The 20,902-nt window shown below is 36.2% G+C and overlaps 1 protein-coding gene across 1 annotated transcript in view; it reads right to left on the bottom strand.

The window, feature by feature from the left end:
• The window catches only part of tafa5a (TAFA chemokine like family member 5a), a 138,909-nt gene that overhangs the window by 98,287 nt on the left and 19,720 nt on the right, over positions 1 to 20,902 (bottom strand). The gene's annotated exons all lie outside the window — the stretch shown is intronic.

Below are 20,902 nucleotides of genomic sequence, written 5' to 3'. Positions count from 1 at the left end.
TCACTTTTTACAGTGTAGTGCGCCTCTTGAGTACACCATGTTTCTAAATCAATGTCTTTGTTGATCCTGGAACAATATTCCAATCAACCAATCAGATTTGAGGAACAAGTTTACAGTTTATGTCAAGTTCATGCTTACAACCAGGGTAAGGTGCTTCTACATCAGTGTTATTCACCTATCATTTCCCTCTTATTTTAGGGATAACAGGTAGGGTTAGGTTTAGTGGTTTGGATAGAATTAGGACTACATTTTTGGACAGAAATGATGTTCCAGGATCAACAAAATATGTTAATTCAGGAACAAGTCTTACTTGGCAAAATCACTAGCTGGCCTCCATTGCTTGTACATATTTAGTATTTACTAGAGGTGTAACGATACCCTCATGTCACGATTCGATACATATCACAATACTGAACTCACGATATGATATTATTGCGATACTCCAAGACATATGGTAAAAGGTTAACAAGGTGGCTTGGGGCTGATAACCCAATGCACAGGACAACGATGACACCAGAATAAAAATATGTAATTTAATGTAATTAATGCAATTATTAATGTAATTATTCCATACACATATTGTCACTATCCACGATACATATTGTTGTATTTTTGTATTGTGATATATTGTGACACGATATATTGTTACACCCCTATTATTTACTTAATATTTAAGTACAATAAAAGTAAATAAAAAATGTATGTAGGGGCCAGTTTTATTAGTTCTATCAGTGCTTATCGTTGAACTTGTAGTGCTTGTCACTGAAGTATATTAACCAACGACATAAATCAAAATGGCTTATTTCAAACAACGTACGTATCATTCTCGAAATGTGTCAAAACATTTGGTACTATCTTCCAATACCAATTTTTCAGTAACACTCCACAATAAGGTTTGTTAGTAAACATTAATTAACTACATTACTTAACATTAACTAATAATGAACTGCACTTATACAGCATTTGTTAATCTTTGGTAATGTTCATTTCAACATTTACTAATACTTTATTAAAATCTTGTTAACATTAGTTAATGCACTGTGAACTATGAACAAACAATGAATAGCTTTATTATCAACTAACGTTAACAAAGATAAAAAAAAAAAAAAAACACAGAAACAAATGTATTGCTCATAGTTAGTTCATGTTAGTTAATACATTAACTATTGTTTAATAAATGAACCTTATATTGCAAAGTGTTACCAATTTTTCTTGGTGTCTTCTCTATCTTCTGTATCAGGTTTGTTTGGCAAATGTTCCCCAATGCTATCTTTACTTTAAAGCACACATTTTTCATTGTGTCTTGACAATATTGAAATGATCACACCAATGATGACATAAGAGTAATGCTTGAAGAATGAAATAGGTTTATGTTATCATCTAAGCTGAAAAATGACAGAGTCTAGGAGATGATTATCAGCCAATTCTGATCAACGACCAACCGATCAGAGCTCCCTAACAACTTCAGCACTATTACTATACTTCAAGGGGAAGGTAATCACTGTGTGTGTGTGTGTGTGTGTGTGTGTGTGTGTGTGTGTGTGTGTGTGTGTGTGTGTGTGTGTGTGTGTGTGAACACCACCAAGAAAACAGAATAGTCTATAAAGCCACTCAATTCCCAAACTAAGCTCAACTATGGAAACAAGGGAACAGCACTGATTTGAATGAAAACAGCTTGCTGCTTTACAAGCATTTTTGTGCATGTTATTTTAAACGATAAGCCAGAAACATAAACATGTTCAGTCAAGAAATGTTATTCTCCCTCAATAGAACTGCTTCCTGCAGATTTATTTCCTCACATTTATTCAGCTCAGCTATGTTTTCAACTCAGTTTTTAGCTTTTTAAGCAGCTCTAAGCAGCTCAGGTTCTAATGGGTTATGTAGATGTCATACCAGTGCTTTTTACTCAAACAAATTAAGCATATAGCTGCTTCTATACATCCTTAATTCACAAATACACTATTCTAAATATGAAACAAACTTTAATACTGTTCATACAATTGGCTGTTGCTTAATTAGGAGGAAAAAAACGGGAAAAAGCAGCAATGATAATAATAATATATATTAAAAAAATCTCAAATCTCACTGAAATACTTGCAGTTGCTAAACCGTTTAGCAGGTTAAGAGATAGAACAAACCTCTGGTCACATCCATCATTTCCATTTTACAGACGAGACAAAGATCTCACCTGTTCTCATCCCATTTGTCACCAGTTTTCATGCTGTCATACATGAGTGAATCAGTGTTTGTGTTCCACGCTTCTGCACACTGCCTGATGAATATTCATTAGCCTCTTAAACGCTCAGTCTGTCGACAGCTCATTAACTGCTCAAATAACTTCTGTGTAAAGACCGAATTGCCTGGCTTAAAAATAGACAAAGAAGACTGACGTTGTTCAATCAACCTCAGATGAAAGACAAACTCTTCATCAAACACGAAGGTGATATACTGTACAACACAATCCAAAACACTAGAAAACCTAATTATACTGAATTATTTGAATAAGAAACATGTAGAAGTGCCATCATGATCAACTTCTGACTACATCATCGTTATCAAAACGTACCGAAATTACATTTGTGTTCTTAAAATGAACTGAAATTCAGTTCTGCTACAATGTAATACAGATTGTTTTTGTATGTCTATTTGCTTTCAGCAATAAAAAGTTAGTTAGAGAAGGGCTGTTTATCTTTTCTTCTAAATTAGAGAGAAAAGCAAAGCATGACAGAAGGCCATGAATTAAAAACGCTTGTTTTCTGCGATAGTTATGAGAAAATGAATAATGAGATATATTGTGGAGAGAGAAAACTTTTGAAAACATGTTAGCGCCATTATAATACACCAACACAGACAAAATGAAAACTAATAAATTCATTATAAGACAAAATGATAAAAAATAAACCTGTAACAAAACAAGAGTTGTCATTTTCTGTCACATATTTTAACAATTCCTGCTCATCTGTAAATCAGATGTAGATTGTCCCAGTATCTAAATGTATTATTCAAGGTTATTATTCAGTTGTTGCGACAGAAATGAGTTTTTCTTTCTTTGTGTGGCCTTGTTGTTGCATCATTCTTCAACTTTGAAGCTGTTAACTCAATGCATCTAATAATACAAGTGCAAATACTCATAGATTTGCATTTCTACAGTCTGGGAATTATATTCCATAACTTCACTTACTGCTTGTCTTTTTTTAACCCAAACCAAAGCAACATTCATTAGCAATGCAGTGAGCTCTGTTTGTCTAATTAAAGAAAAAAGTTTCTGCTTGATCTGTTCTCTCACAAGCAGAGTCCCGGTATATTTTTTGGTTTTAATATTTTAACCCACGGTAGATGGATTCAAATTACAATTCATTTCTAATGACAGACCTGTGAATTTGTCATACGTTTACACATTTTTCATTTCAAAGTTTAATTGCCCATGATAAAATAGACTTTTAGACACACATGCACACACACTTGGTTTTGTTACCTTTGTGGGGACTCTCCATAAGCGTAATCATTTGTATACTGTACAAACTATATATATATATATATATATATACCCTAACCCTAAACATAACCATCGCATAACCTAAACATAACCATCGCAGAAAACGGTATGCATTTTTATATTATAAAAAAAAACATATATATATATATATATATTAATATAAAATAATAATAATAATTTTTTATATATATATATATATATATATATATATATATATATATATATATATATATATATATATATATATATAATAAAAATACACTTAGTATGTTTTAAACTGTTTTAACCATGGGAACCAAAAAATTTCCAATAAATTATTGGAATCTTTTGGATTTTAGTATAGCCATCCTTGTAGAGACATTTTATACCCACATATAGAGTACCTGAACCAAACCACCCACACCCACCCACACACACACACACACACACACACACACAAATCTAATTAATATAAATGTACTTAATTATACAACAGTTAGTTCCATTCTTGGTTCAAAAGACATAATATTTAGTATAGCAGGACCTGAAAATTTCACTGGGTCTCATTCACTAAGCATGCATATGCACAAATGTGTGTGTGAAATATGCGTAAGAATGATTTTAAGAACAAATCACGATTCACCAAACATTTCGTAATAAAATGTATTTTAATTTTATGAAAAAAATAAAAAAATAAATACAGTATATAGCTGTACGGCCTTATAATCATGTTAAGAAGTTACATTTCATCCTAACATGACTATAATTATATTGAAGTATGTTGCATTAATTGTATTAGGTTATATAATCCATATATAATACAATTATTAAATTGTGCTTGTAAATTATCCCGCAAGTGTTTAAAGGCATTTTGTTTGAATAGTTGGTGCATCTGTGTCCCATATGTCTCAGGTTGTGTTATCATGCATTCAAAGGCCAAACCAGGACTCTCAATACGGAATTCCACTGCATGTCAACAACCCTGGACAAAAACACTGAGGCAGGCAAATACGAGGAAATCTATACTCTATACTGTTAACACTGCACAGAATAAAAGGACAGAGCAATGAGGGTGCATTTATTGAGGACAAAGAGCTACAATATCACCATGCAGACTAAATCAGAGTATCTGAATATAGAAAAACAAGAAAATGCATTGATGTGCATGGTAACATGCCCTTATCTCCTCTATAGATGGGACAGATTGTTTACTCATGTATAAATATAGCAACACATACAGCAAAGATAAGACCAAATGAATGTTTAATTAATGGTAGTGTGAGATAAATTCAAAGAGGATAATACCAGGAGAGAGATATGTTAGCATTCCAATTCATCTCCTTGTCAGTTGCTTGACTGGTGCAGGATCTTCTAGTATGTGATTTAAAATGTATTTTTTTTTGCTCATGGGTCCTCAGGGCAACCTAAAGGTGTTTTTTTATTTTATTTTATTTTTTTTACAATTGTCTTCACTATAAATGTCTTGCCAGTAATCACTCCTGAGCTGCAGAAAGTTAAGTCATGTCCATTTCAAGTCACCCTTTTTAAAGCCAAACACAAATCACACACAGGAAAACTGAAATAATGAAATTAAGTATTTATAAGTTACTTAAAAAAATAAAATAAAATCAAAATAATAATAGTCAATTCAAATTTATACTGTATGGCACTTTTTACATAATCGTTCTTTACAGTAATATAATACACTGCCTGGCCAAATTAATAAATAAATAAATAAAATAAATAATTGCTGTTTGGATTTAAATAGACAAATGCTTAAGATTTGGTCATTACAGCACTGATTATTTTGTTTCTAGCATGTTATATGTTTGGCAACAGTTTTTCTAACCCTAACTGATGGAGTGTGTAGCTTTTCATTTCATAAACAACCATGCATGAAGACACATCATGTCCATATTCCAGGATGACAATGTCAAGATTCAGCAGGCTCAAATTGTGAAATACAAGATATTGTCCAAAAATGTATGGAAATAAATGCTGTGATGTTATTTCCATTAAAACGTGCATTCATTTTTGGTCAAGATCTTGTATTGATAATGCAAGTGTGTTGTAAAATCTACTCTGTAAAGTCTACTCCAGCACATCCCAAAGACTTTCAAAGACTTTCAGAGGTGCCAATTCGTATAACAGGCTAGAAACATAATAATCACTGCAATAATGATCCAAAGGGATTAAAAAGCTGCTCACACTGATGAGAGCGGATATGTAAATATGTGCTGCACGCTTAACAAAATAAACACAAAACAAAAATGACAGTGTTGAGAAACTAGCGAAAGCATCTGATCATAGTGAAGTGGATATGTTTGCACCAGCTCTGCAGTTCAGCGCTCCAGTCAAGTCACTTCATGTTTATTCATATAGCACATTATACTATAGGTTACTTTGAAGCAGCAGCATTACAGTATTAAACATGAAAAACCAGTGATAGTGTCACTTTCGATTAGAATTACAACTATATGTTCTACAATAAAGCAGCTCTCCAGTATGGTCATGTTTTTACTAAGGGATGTCTGACCTCAACGGACTGAACAGAAGGAATGAAATTATGTTTTATGTTTTAAGTTCAGGTGGAGCACTTTCAGATAATTAACCTAATTAATACATTAGGAGCACATTCAGTTAATCAACTCAAGTAACAAGATAAGAGGTATACTGTATATACAGCAGACTTACCTCTGCTCCATGATAATTTTCCAGCATCCTTCCACCACCACATCTCCTCACTTCTAACTATTCCTTTCCCGACCAGGAATGGGGGGAGGACTCTGGGTTCGGGAGTACTCTGGGTTGAACTACCTGAAACTATAGGGGCTTTTGCACTGGGTAGTTATAGGAACTAAGTTCTAGGAACTAGCCACCATGGAGTTTGCCCTAGAACTAATGGTTCCCTTAGAAACATTTTCCTGGTTGCGTTCAGACCGCCAGTAGGAACTCTGAAGTGACGTAAGCCACGCTTGTTGTTGTGACATTTAATTTGACGGAGCGAAAGACCTTTATTTTGGCGGTACTGAGAACGACAGTCAGAGCCTGAGCTCACAGTGTTTGCATTGTCCATGTTCATTAGTTTACGATCTGTCTAACAGTCCTGTGTAATACGTTATTAGATAGAACTGTTATACATAGAAAGTAGACAGTATATGAAAAGGTATTAGCGTATGCCGTGTGGTTAATGTCTAGTTTTGCTAGCTGAGCAGAAATACATAATCATGTTTGGCTTGGCCCCCTCAAAGTCGCGTTGGATTTTCTCCTTAGCCTAAAGGTTAAGAGGCTCATCTATCACTGTTTTCCATGTTCGTAGAGTTAGTTTCTGGAGTAAATATATAGGCTATAATCTGTGTGTTTACTCAGCTTTTTTAAAAATGGCGGGTGCTGGTGTTTCGCGTGCGTTCGGCCAATCAGCATACACTAAGGTAGTTCCTGTAGAGCTGGTTTAGACTCTACTCTGAAGTAGGAGCTAAATTAGTTCCTCCAAAAGGAGTTCCTAGAACTAAAATCATTCCTAGTTCCTGCGGTGCGAACACGTCAAAATACAGGTACTTCCGCCATTAGTTCTAGGAACTATGAAAAGGTTTGTGTTAACACTATTGGACAGGTAGAGTTTGGCAATAAAGCAATTACCTTTTAGCTAACACTAACCCTAATTCCCAAACTGCCACAATATGTACAACAACCAGTGTAATCAAAACATAGCAACATTTACGTCATCTGTTTCGGATAAGACTGAACGTGCTTTTAACGTCAATCACTAGATATTTCTTGCCTTGTGGGATCTAGAGCTTTCGGTTAAGGTACAGATTCCAAATTTGACTGAAAATACCTAGACATATGTGCTAAAGTGTCAAATGAAACTTTCAAGCAACAAGACTGAAAAGTTCAAATTAGGTAAAACTGCCCTTGAACCTTTGCAGAATGTTGGCGGGATGATAATGGAGTCAAACAGAATAATAAAAGAATGCTGGCTGCTTTATTGGAAAGAAGTGCACGGCATGCTGTTTATATGCGGTGGATAACATGCTGTTGATTTTGTAATTTTCGGTATGACATTAGTCAGGCCACAGGCTGTCAGCGACTCCATCCCCTGAGCCAACTGATTGACAGGCACGCTGAATTCATACCCGCATTGCTCAGTTTCAATTACTCAATAAACATGTGGCCCTCAGTTTAAGTTGTCAGGCCCTCGCTGGAGTGCCTCTGATAAGACATCCTCTCGCAGACGTGAGCCCCAATGGGCCCCGGTAAGCGAAATTCATTCACACACACAAATACATTCCAAGAGGGAATTTTGCATCAATGCTGCCCACAGCTGAGTTTGTTTGCGGATCCTAATTCGCGAACAAGGAAAATAATGAGACCAAACTGTTATTACTCATGACCAAATGCGTCAGGACATTTGCTGTATTTTTCTTTGAAGTGTGCAGGAGGAAAAATATCAGATCTTGTTCGTCCTTTAGAGAATCTAAATTCAACCAAGTGCCTCTGGCAAGTAGATTATCACTGGATTTACAACACAAGTTCAGTATGAATCTTACACATTTTAAGAATAGGAAATGATCCAAAATTGTCCTTTAACTACAATAGTTTTCTTCCAGAAGCGAAAGTCTAAACACATATATCATTTTTACTCCTCGATGCCTGTAATGCTTTTTCTAATAAGCATTTTTTAGTGGGTCAAGGACATGATGGGTGTTCCTGTTGTCTGGGAAGCACTGCACAGTCAAAGTTGTGTACTATGTCTGCAGTCTACACCTTTCTAATGCTGTGAAGTGCATTTTATGCCTGGGCAATGGGACTCCCAGCATGGAATAAAATAATGATCTCTTTGGCCACATTTTCCCAGGGCAAAATAGTAGATGAGTCATGAGCTTGGTAAAACCAACTGAGAATCAGTTCAGGACAATGCACGAGTTTTCATAGAATGTCCATTTTACGTTACACTTTTAAAGCAGTATAGGCTAAAATGCCTTGTTTTTTTCTGGTAAGAACTGTTTGAGTTCTGGTAAGAACTCTGATTGATTGACTAGCTTTATTTACACTAAATATGCAGTAATGTTACTCATTTTGGAGAAGTTTTATTTTCAAGGCGTATTTGATAAGATTGCTGCATATTGCCATGCTTTACTGGAAGTCTATGAGAGTTTTTTTGACATTGGGGAAAAAAAAAGACTTCACTTTCAATCAATGCAGTTTTATTCCATGGTGAAGACCAACTTCTCTATAATACGACTGGCAAATTTCTCACGTGGATTGGAAAAAAACGGCTAATTGAAATAATGATACATGACTGAGCACGTTTATAATTTCAAAACACTGCTGTACACAAAGTGCTTGGAGATGGATTCAATTAATTGTGCCTGTTTAAAAGCATTTAGTTAACATGAATAATTTTGTTTGTTGGCTATTGCCATTTATAAATATTGTAAAAATGCATTTGGCTAATTATATGTGTAATTTCACAGTTTGTGGCAATTTAGGAGGCAGCTTTTAGATGCAACAATGCATTGAGTATCTACATATTTCATTAGCTGCGTTTACATGGACACCTTTTGTTTAATTCGGAATTAAATCATCACGATCGATGAATCCTAAGTGTTTACTTGAATGCCAAATGAAGAGATAGGTAGATGTGCACGTTTATTTGTCGCCACAAGCTTCAAATCGAAATTGATCTTTTGACATGCATACGCTGCATGGACATACATCACTGTTTGAACAGAACATCACTGTTTGCACATACAAACCATCCTCCTACTGTTATTCTTTTCTTTGTTTAAAAAATCAGACTTAATATTTATCTATGTCCGGTCCTAATTAGGGGATGATTAGCCATTCACAAGTTAACACTTACAAATAGTCAGATAAAGAAAAGTATGCGTATTTGTTGTGCTGTCCGAGGGGAGGGCTCCGAGCTCGGAATTTGGCCCGAACCCAGAGTACTCCACCTGTATCTCTGGTTAGGAAAGTAACCAGGTAAATGTAAGGAGACGGGGTGGTGGAGGGATGCATAAAACTGTGGAGGAACATAGGTGAGTCGGATATGTATATATATAACACCCCTTCCCTGTGGATGAAAGTGGACTGGTTGGACGTTGTCAGCTCTCATCTTCAGAAAAAAGATCTTCATTTGTGTTCTGAAGATGAACGAAAGACTCACGGTTTGTAACGACATGAAGGTGAGAAATTAATGACATAATATACATTTTTGGGTGAACTATCCCTTTCTCTGTGAACGGTGAGTGGAAAGAAAATTTTAGAATCAGACGACAGTCATTTATGACACTATAAACAATAACGAGAGCTTGTTCTATGCGTCATACGTCATTATGCCATCTCTACGTCATTGCACATTGCATAACTTTCCAGTTTCGGTTTTCAATCCAATCAAATGTTTGCATGTCCCATCGAATGGATTAGAAAAGATTTAAACCACCCCTTTGAATCCAAATTAAATTTCAATCGGCCAATTCATTCTGATTAGCCGCTTTCCGACCAAGTAGTTACAGGAACTTAGTTATAGGAACTGTCCACTTCTAAACAGTTCTATGAACTACTCTCCCCCAAACTCGGTTTTGCTGTTTGCGTTCGCACTGGCCAAGTGGCCATAGGAACTGGTAGGAGGGGTAAGGGAGTGACGCAACCACGGCGACTTTTATTTTGACGGCGCGACGGACCTTTATTTTGGCGCCGCTGAGAACGCCAGAGCAAACAATGCTCGCATTCTCTGTGTTTATTAGTTAGCGATCTGTCTAACAGTACTGTTTAATATGTTATTAGATAGAACTGTTATAGAAAGTAGACAGTATATGAAAAAAAGGTTATTAGCCTATGCCGTGTCGTTGCTGTCCAGTGTTGCTAGCTGGGCAGATAAACATAACCATGTTTGGCTTGGTCGCCTCAAAGTTGCGTTGGATTTTCTCTTCAGCATAAAGGTTTAGAGACCCATCTATCACTGTTTTCCATGTTTGTATAGTTAGTTTCTGGAGTAAATATTTAGGCTATAATCTGTGTGTTTACATTATAGCTGTTTTAAAAATGGCGGGTGCTGGTGTTCCGCGTGCGTTCGGTCAATCAGCGGACACTAACGTCACGGGTAGTTCTTATAGTGCTGGTTTAGACCCTACTCTGAAGTAGGACCTAACTTAGTTCCTCCAAATGGAGTTCCTAGAACTAAAATCGTTCCTAGTTCCTGCGGTGCGAACACGCCGACATCCGGGTACTTTAGCCAATAGTTCTAGGAACTGTGAAAAGGTTCCTCCGGTCGGAAAGGGGCTATTGATATGGTTAGATGGGACTTTTTTATTCCGACTTTGCTACTAGTCCAATTACAAGCTAATTATTAGGGTCCATGTGAACACAGAGTGATCTGGTCTCCTCCACTCTCGAAAAGCAGTGTCCAGTGTACCCATTGATGGTTTGTTGTTACTTCCCAAAGAAAATTCACATGTAAAATAATTTCTTTCTCTTTCTTTTAAACACAGTAAACATGTTAAACGTTGGTTAGGGTGAAAGCCAACACGGCCCATCTAAAATCTCTGAAGCATTCTCGCTGCCAGATCTACAGAGGTCTTTAAAGCTACAGCGCAATCTGAGGATTAATACAGGTAGAGGAGATTGAAAGAGAATCGATGAGAGGTAACTCCTGCAATATCGTTTCTACAGCGGCATTGGAGAGCTAAGTTGATGAAACAGATCAAGGGGCTCGGCAAATGACTTTGATGAAACATCCGTGACAGTCCGAAGGATGGGCTTGAAGGATTCGATAAGTCTTGCCCCTCTCCTCCTGGTTGGACTCAAAAGAGCATGTAATCAATCATCCCCATCTAATTTTGGAGCCAAACACAGGGGGGTTAGCCGAGACCCATCCTTTAAAGCATGGGACAAAGTTGATGGGACACATCAAGGCTGCGTCCTGGCCAGACAGACCAGATGTGTTTACTCAGCTTTTTTTTTACCCGCCCCCTTTTCAGGCTGTGATCATGCTGCATGCTGGGAAATCCTGCTTGGGCCATTATCAACACAAGGCCAGGTGCATCCTGGGAGATTCAAGCCAAGCCTTTATCACAGCCAGGGAGGTGGCAACCAAAGCTGGAGGATCAGAGATGCCCCAGTGAAGGGACCTAGGCAGAGGCATCTATAGGGACGCTGCAGTCTGCCACATCAAAGGTCTGTGGAGCCAAAAGGTGCTGGGCTGGAAATATCAAATCTTGTCAAGAGAAAAACTCTAATGTCCCAAGTCCATTCCAGCATGGCTTGTGGCCGAAGCGCAGACATTTGCTGAACGAGTAACATGACTATAATGATATTATTGTTGTCAGTGGTAAAAGGTATTCATTAGTGTCATTTCTAGCAAGAAATAGAACCAATAAATGAAACAAATTCAAAAACAGGTCTAGGTCATTTTTAGTCCTAATGATATCCATCAAAGGAAAATAAGAAAGAAATCATTGAAATGACAGAAACAATATAAAGCAAATGGAGCAAATGGAGCATTAAGACTTTGTTGTTGTTGTTGTTGTTGTTTTTGTCATTGTGACTACTTTTACAAGTACATTTATTACAGTCGAAGAATCAACTGTACTGAAAACAAAAATAGAACAATGAAAAACAAGTAGTGTTTTCAGACTTTGGGGCAACAATACCGTTCTGTAAATGGTAAAGTATTAACGGTAACACTTTACAATAAGGTTGATTAGTTAATGTATTAACTAACATGAATTACAATGAACAATACATTTTGTTACATAAAAATACAGCTGTTCATTATTTGTTCATCTAATGTTAACAAATACAACGTTTGATTTTAATAATGTATTAATACATGTTGAAATTAATATTAACTAAGATTAATAAAGTAGAAGTATTGTTCATTCTTAGTTCATGGTATAACTAATCTTAACTAATGAACATTATTGTAAAGTGTTACCGTATTAACAATATATGATGTTATATTTGTACTGCCTTTAATTTATGCTAATTCAAATAAGTACTGAGTAATATGAATTTACTTCATGCACTTACTATAGAGTTACAGTAAGGGTTAGGGTTTGGCTTAGGGTTAGTTACTTGTAATTATGCATAATGTACTGTTACTACTATAGTAAGTGCATGTATTAATGTGTAACTATGTCACCTTAAAATAAAGTGTTACCAATATCCCTATAGTGATACTAACATCTGTGTTATTTTTACTGTAATACTGTTAAAATCAGAGCATTACAGTAACGATAGTTTAACCAGAATCACTGAAAATAATGACAATCACAAAAAAAAAAATAATCAAAATCAAGGATAATTGTGCTTAATTGTTCATGCACAATATATAATTATATAACTTTGATATACATATTAATATAATACATTTAATGATATATAAAATTATAATTATTCATATTATGTACATTAATTATAAAATCTTGTATTTTTTTTCATTTTGGTGTGATATGTGACCTAGAAATGTTTTTGACTGATTTTGAGACTCACTTGCTGAGGAAAATGTAACAAATCCACTCAAAGAAAATGCAGAATAGCAACAGTTTCTGTAACAATCAACAGTGTAATGTGCAAAATGAAGTCGGAGGAACTACACAAAAAAAGGACTTATTGTCTGAAGGATCAAATGTGCACATTCTCTCCTCTGACTCAACCAAACCTGTCTCGTTTTCATCAATATGCAAAGCACACAAGTCTGTTCTCAAGGCAAGCCATAAAATAGAGGCACAAGTGACACCGCCAAAGTAGGAAACCATCTCAGTGGAGACAGAAGTCTGCCGCTGGGTCTCTAAATGAAAGGGAAGATAATAATTGGGCCTTGGCGGCCATTTTCCATTCTACTGCACTCAGTATTCTAGTCTTTCGACAGCAGGTGATTTCTGTGATGGCAATTATCGTGACCGTTTAAGCTACTGAACTAAGCATATTAGACCTGGGCTTGTTTGCTACGTTGAAATGGGGAAGGTTTGTGGTGGTGGCTGATAAATCATTATGAAAAGACTGAAACTGTGAGGAGTGTGAGTATGTGGTGCCAAATAGAGCCGCCTGCCTGACTGTCACTGCCACTTTCTCAATAGAATCCCTTTGTTAATACCATTGACTAAAGGCTCCTGTAGTAGAATTAGTCCATGCTGCGGATTCTCACACTGTTACAATTAAAGAAGTGGCTGCAATGTCTTGGCTTTAGTGATTCCATTTTTATATTTTAACTTAATTGACACAAACCCCCAAAAATATTCATATTCATAAAGTAGTGATACGTCATTATGTACCAATACAAAATAATCATAGCAGTAAAACTGTTAGAGAGTGCAACAGTCAGGTTCCGGAAGTAAAAACTCCATTAAATTATTTCCACAGGGAAATTGATTTTTAACAATAACTTAACAAACTTTAAAGACAGGGCTACTGTGAGCTATGAGGCTGTTAACTGACACTATTTGCTTCTGTTGAAGCTGTTATCCATCATTATTACAACTTAGTTTTAAAATAATCATGTTTAACGATGGAAATTGTGATGAAATCTACATTACCAATGATAATTCCACTAATCAGAGAGTTGAAAGAAGCAAAATGTGCCAAAGATCTCTTTAGCTCCTCATACTCCAATGAAGCACCACAATTACATAATTGACTTTGTCTCCCTACCTACCCTCTCAAAATACTTTTTTTTTTTTATTATATATATGTATATATATATATATATAATTCAAATATAATCAAGGTTTATATATATTCAATGTTTATATTTCTCCATTTTTTATTTGATTATGCTGTTCGCAATGCTCCATGTAGGTCTTTCCATCACTAAAGCCATTATGTTCTCATTCTTTTAACTTTTGTTTTCTCCAATTTTCTAATCTTTTTTGCTCCAAATCAAAGTTTGTAATGTTATGATTCACCCCGTAGGTGGTTGGCTTGGTTCATACCTTATAATACTTTAACAAAAAATTTTTTTTTTTTTTTTTTTTTTTATGAATGAAAAACATTTCACCGTTCACTGTTGCACTCTATTAACATATGAATAGTTCTGACTTAATTATGATTGGATGAGCAGATTTCCTCCTATATCTGGACAGTTGTGACTGTTACGGAAGAGACTCAGAGACAGAAGAGCAGGTGAAAGAGTTTATTTAGCCAGTAGCGGGCAGACAAACAGGTAAATGGCAAACACAAGGTAGAGGAGAGCACAGGACACAGACGCTGGAGAGAAATGCTGGGGATGAACACTGGAGAGGACACAGGAGGTATGGGTCCAAACATTCCACACACTCGGGATAAACGAGACTGGACGAAGAGGGAATGCAAGGTGAGTGGTTTTATGGTGAAGTTAATGAGGGAGATCGCTGACAGGTGCAGGTGATTGTGAAGGAGGTGCAGGTGTGGGCCAAGGAGGATGCTGTGAAATGTAGTGAAGGAGGTGGTGACTAGGCTGGTGACCGTGACAGTGACCACACATCAGCTGAATTCTATATTCATGCGGCAACCATAAACGGCTAAATCATTTTGCAGAACACAATTTTTTTTAGCTTTGGGCCTCTAAAAATCCTCTATGCACTTGCACTCGCATGTGTTTCTATGATACTGTCATTTTTAAGTAACATCCCAACAGCAATCAATGCATCTATATCTACTGAAATATAAATGGCAAAGGAAAAACCTTTATCATCTGACTTATTTCCACATGTATACAGTATACCATCTTACCAACCAACCCTGATCCACCATGACCCATTTCTACGAATAATGACTTTCCTAGCTTTCCCAAACACTCTTACATCTTCCATTGGGCTTATTTCTTGGTAATTGTCTCTGCACATTAGTCTGGAATACCATAAATTTGCTTAGATTCAGGACTTTCTGTCGCAAGGCCACAAAAATGGCACTTCATTATACATTCTATAGAATAAAACCATGACATATCTGCATTAAAAGACTTATATTGATTTAAAATATAAATCCCATGCTAGCAAAGTGCATTTACACAGCCTGAAGTTTGCCGTCTTTGTTCTGCTCAAATTGGGTTTGAGGCTGCCAGTAAAGATCAGGCAGGCAGGTAATCCCAGAATGCAAATTGCCTGGAAAAACCTATCTATTGCATCCTTGAATGGAAGTTTTTGAAAGGGTCAGGTCTCCCGTGCTCTCAAGTTTACTGTGAGTTTAATGGGATTAGAAAAGCAGGCAAACTCACCATCTTTATGCTTTTGAGATTACATAAGAAGTAAGGGGGGGTGGGGGTGCAGTTTCTGTATTTGTTCGAGCACTGCCAGATTTCTGCTACATGCCAAAGGAGCAGTTTTGTTACATTATTCAGAGGCTGCAAGACTCCACTTTGGCATGCCTCAAAATTTAACTCAATTATGCCAGGCTAAGAGAGAGTGGGACACAATAGACTAGCTGCACTGCGTGCTTCTATGACTGCAGGCTGAAATGAAGTGACTAGCAGAGATACTTGCAGTACAAATCCAGATTGAATGTACACAGGCCTTCACCTTTTCTGTCAAACCCAGGCTTGAGTTTATTCAAAAGTGAATAAAGAAATAAATACCCTAAAATATAATATATAGAGGCAAAAATCGACAAATGCAATTTTCAGTATCTGAAGATTAAACTGTAATCACAATCCCTAGCTAGTTAAGATTTAAAAAGGTTCAAATTTCCCATGTGAAATTACCATGGTTACTAAACAGATAGAATAGGAATCTTAGATAGGATGTTTTTGTAAAACAGGCCAGATACGTTTTTTGAGAAAATCAAAGAAAGCATTGATTTCAGATTAAAAACTCCAGTGTAAGTGATTTATTCTAATTTACAAAAAAAAAGTGTTGAGACACGGATCCAAGGAAGTTACTAAAAACGTTGTATTATTCATGCCAGACCAGTAGTTGGCGATGTAAAGAAACACTACTATGCACTGAACACGTAATATGGCATGCGTATGATGACACCGTTTTCAAAAGTTTCAAAAGTTTAGTTTTTAGGTGAAAATGAAACTGGCCCCTTTGTTTTATGTATACCCTTTCAGTTTACTGACAGTATCTTGTCATTATACAAAACAATCTGAGACAGAACTAGTATGGTAATCAGTGAGTACTGTAAATTATGGTCTGTCCCTCACACAAAGCTATTGTAAGGCTTAACTCTTTCTCCTCAATTGACAAAAATTTTCGGCTTTCCGTGTTTTCACTGATATATGGTATGGGGTGCTATTACGCATCTTCTTAAAGATTACTGAATCTCCTGATCAAAAAACATGTGAAGAAGAAGCAGAAATAAGAAATATCATTATGTAAGCAGATGCATATGTAAATTAATGCGATTATCAACATTAAAGGGATAGTTCACCAAAATGTTTTAATTACCCTATGATTTACTCATCCTCAAGCCATCCTAGGTGTATATGACATTCTTCTTTCAGACGAATACAATCAGAGTTATATAAAAAAAAAAGTCTCTTCCAAGTTTTATAATGGCAGTGAATTGCTGTTTCTGTTCATAGTTCATAAAGTGCATCTATCCATCATAAAAGTGCTCAACACGGCTCTGGGGGGTTAATAAAGGCCTTCTGAAGTGAAGTGATGTGTTCGTGTAAGAAAAATATCCATATTTAAAACTTTATCAACTAAAATAACTAGGTTATTGGACTAGTTATAGTCCAAAATTGGACAAAATTTGGGCCAAAATTGGGCATCCTGCTTCAAGTAATCACTTGAGGGTGAGTAAATCATGGGCTAATTTTCATTTTTGGGTGAACTATCCCTTTAAACAGCATATAAATAAAAACTGCCTAATGTTACTGAATGAAATGTCGACCTAGGAAGAGCTAAAGGACTGTGAAGATTTGGGGGTGTTGATGGACTCGATCTGCTCCATCTGTGTTTTGGTCATCGTTCTGAATCCGATCTGGATGTAGTCTTTCACAAAACCATTTTTATCAGCTTTTAACAAAAAAAATAGCTTTTTCAGTCAGGGCCAGAGGTGTCAAAAGTATTCACATTCATTACTCAGGTAGAAGTATAGATACTAGGGTTTAAAAAGACTTCAGTAGAAGTTGAAGTATCAACTCAAGCTTTTTACTCAAGTAAAAGTATAAAAGTACTTGTTTCAAAACTACTTAAAGTATAAAAGTAAAAGTAATGTAAGGAAAAAAATGCAATTAATGCTCTCTCTCTCTCTCTCTCTCTCTCTCTCAATCTTTGACGCGATTTGCCCCGATTTCTCCCTCGCTTACAGCATCTAGGTTTCCTTCGGAGGAGTTTTGGCGCGTCGCACAACCAAATGTGACTACAGCCTCTCACAAGTTAGAAAGAAAACACAACGCCAATCAGTTTAGCGATGTGTATTCAGGAGGCGGGACTCAGATCTAAACCGTTTGTGTAATTGGCCAATTTTTTTTTTTTAACGACGACAAGCCGGAATGAAAACAAGCTGAAATTAAATAGGAGTAACGAGGCTATTTTTTAAATGTAAGGAGTAGAAAGTACAGATAATTGCGTGAAAATGTAAGGAGTAGAAGTAAAAAGTCGTCTGAAAAATAATTACTCCAGTAAAGTATGAGCCCGATCTCACGGGAAAACGTACAAATTCTACGAGGTGGCTTATTCGTACGAATTCATACGACCTGACTCGTACGAATTAGTACGATTTTTGCAAAATCGTACATATTTTACGAATTGGCCAATTCGTATGAATTCATACGAATGACCTACCCCTGACCCCGCCCCTAAACCTACCCATCACGTGGGTTTAGACAAATCGTACAAATTCGTACGAGTGAGGTCGTACGAATTAGTACGAATTAGCCAACTTTTTATCATTCATACGAATTCGTACGAATTGGTCGTGAGATAGCGTTGAAAGTATAGATACCCCAAATTTCTACTTAAGTAAGGCAACGAAGTATTTGTACTTCGTTACTTGACACCTCTGGTCAGGGCCACTATCATCAAATGTATATTTATTATACAGTTAGTGTTGGTGGTATTGTTGTGTTCTGGGCATTCTCCATGCAGCCATTCCCGGCACAGAGTAAGGAGAGCAGCAAGTCAAAAACCCCTGGGGTAACAAAACAGATCCAGTAATCATGCATACATAATTGCAAGAATTTTACATCAGTTGTAACAAGCCAAAATACATGAGGAAGGATGATTACAATGAGATTACTGTATGCTGAAGACATTCATGAAACAGATATCAGATTAGATTACAGATTATATCCCAGACTGTCATCTGATGAAAGTTTAACTGACGTGGCCTGCCTGAACCAACACAATGCTTGATTTTTATGAAACGTACCCACATTCAAGAGTTGATAAAAAAAAGAATAAACGTTTGTTGTTGTTTGTAGAGGGTCTCTACACCTATACCTTGTTCTTTCTTTTGATATATTGCATGTTCAGATATTCATATAACAAATATTCGGGAGGGGCATGCAAATGTTAAGAAAATGATCAAAAATGCTGGCGGTGACTTGCAACTTAAAAAATAAAATAAAAATAACACTGGAAAGAGTTAAGAAGACTAGGCTACTTTTATGAATTACTTTTAGTAGTAAAAGTATGGATTAATTTTATGTTACTTTAGACTACATTTTGTTTTCTTCTTTCTTTTTTTCTTGTTCCCATTCCATTTCTTTTTATAGGAAAGTGCAGCCTGGATATTATGCCTGTGCCTAATGTCTTCTGATGTGCTGAGGTGAGAAGTCATACACGTTTGGAATAACATGAGTAAATGACAACAAAATTTCCATTTGTTGGATGAACAATTTATTCAGACCTAAGAAAATAAAATAGCTTTTTAACTGTCAAGCCACTTACTAAATATGTTCCATTTTTGAGTTAAACGCAAAGGACGTATTTTCCCAAGGTGACGCAATTACAATTCCCATTTGTCCGTTTAGACAGATTGACAGATCTGCAAAACTTAGACTTAAACTGACTGAAATATAATTGCCTTGCTTTGGCGTGTGTGTGAGCAGTAGAGCAGAAAATAGAAGCTAAATTTTGGCCCATGCACCACACCCCCTGTCCTCCACCCCCTTTAACAAAACAGAAGGGTATGTAGAACAGGCAAAGTGGAAAAAGCTTCATCTCAGCTCTTTGCTTTTAAAAATAACAGCCATTTTGGTTAAAAGGGCTGAGCAGAGAGCCAGTGATGTATAACCAAGACCTTGCATTTAATTAAGCTGGCCTCTTCCACTTTTCTGCAAGCATGCATAATCATTTCATACACCGTGATATCATCTGCCTAATGCGCTATTTTACCATACAGTTAAACCTGGGCGATAAATCTCACGCAGCTTTCTTTTAATAGATGCAGGCTGAATAATGCGTGCATTAGATTACCGGCCCAGCGTTGTGTGTGAGAGGAAATGCTTTACAATGATTAGGGCCACCTCTCCCAATGGACACCATCTTCATGCCCCCGCTGAGCTCCTGGCCAAATTGTTTATTTAATTTCTTCTGCATCAGATAATGCATTCGATTCACAACACGCATGTAAAATGCACCCCTGCACTGCAAAAGTGAGTGTTTGCCTTGCCTTCAAGTTTAAGTCTGAATAAGGTTTTTTATTGCATGACGCTGCATGACGAATGATATTGTCTTGTAGGTCAAGAGTGGACAACACTCTTATCTCTGCTTCCTTCAAGCATAGCAGCATTTGTTCTCCTGCCTTGTTTGCAAATGTGTGGTTGGCATGCCTCATCTTATTATAGTCATTACATACTAAAATCATTCAGTGACAGTTATCAAACCTTGAAATTCTATTTCCCATTTTCTTAGCACAGTCATTATTTTTCTAGATTCTGCCGAAATGACTTAACTTATTACACTGGGCCACGATCACATCGCTCTACCGCTCAGCTCATACGATTTCAAGAACAGCGCCGATGGATTTGTAAATTACCACTTTGACATCTGTCTTCTGTGTGGGAGGGATTAGCAAGTAATAACAGCCATACCGGACTTGTGACAATTATGACAGACATCAAAACAGCGCCATTAATATGATTGAATGCCAGGTCAAACTGAACAGTGTAGTTGGGTAGTTAATTGTTTAACATGTCCATGGACTTTAATTAACAACAAGAAGTTAAAATTTATATGAATATAGTTATCTTAGATACCTTTTTGCCTTTACTAATTCATTTTAAATGGCCCTATATATTTTTAAGTACAAATACCGTATTCTATGTCTCTCAATTAATGTGAGCTCATACAAGAGCTCATAAAAGCTGAATGCTTGATAAATATACAATAATTACCAAAAAGCTTTAAAAGTTTTGAATTGTTTAAAAAAAAAAAGTCAACTTCTGACAAGTATGGTCAAAAATTAAAGATATTTTTGTATTTGTTTTGGATCCCTTTCTGTATTGTATGCCAGACACACTGACTTATCAAGTGGATATAATTTCTCTCC

The sequence above is a fragment of the Rutilus rutilus genome (genome assembly GCF_951802725.1).
Source record: "Rutilus rutilus genome assembly, chromosome: 4".
In the NCBI taxonomy this organism is placed as follows: domain Eukaryota; kingdom Metazoa; phylum Chordata; class Actinopteri; order Cypriniformes; family Leuciscidae; genus Rutilus; species Rutilus rutilus.
The sequence above is the reverse complement of the archived record's forward strand: the minus strand, read 5'-3'. Positions and strand labels throughout refer to the sequence as shown.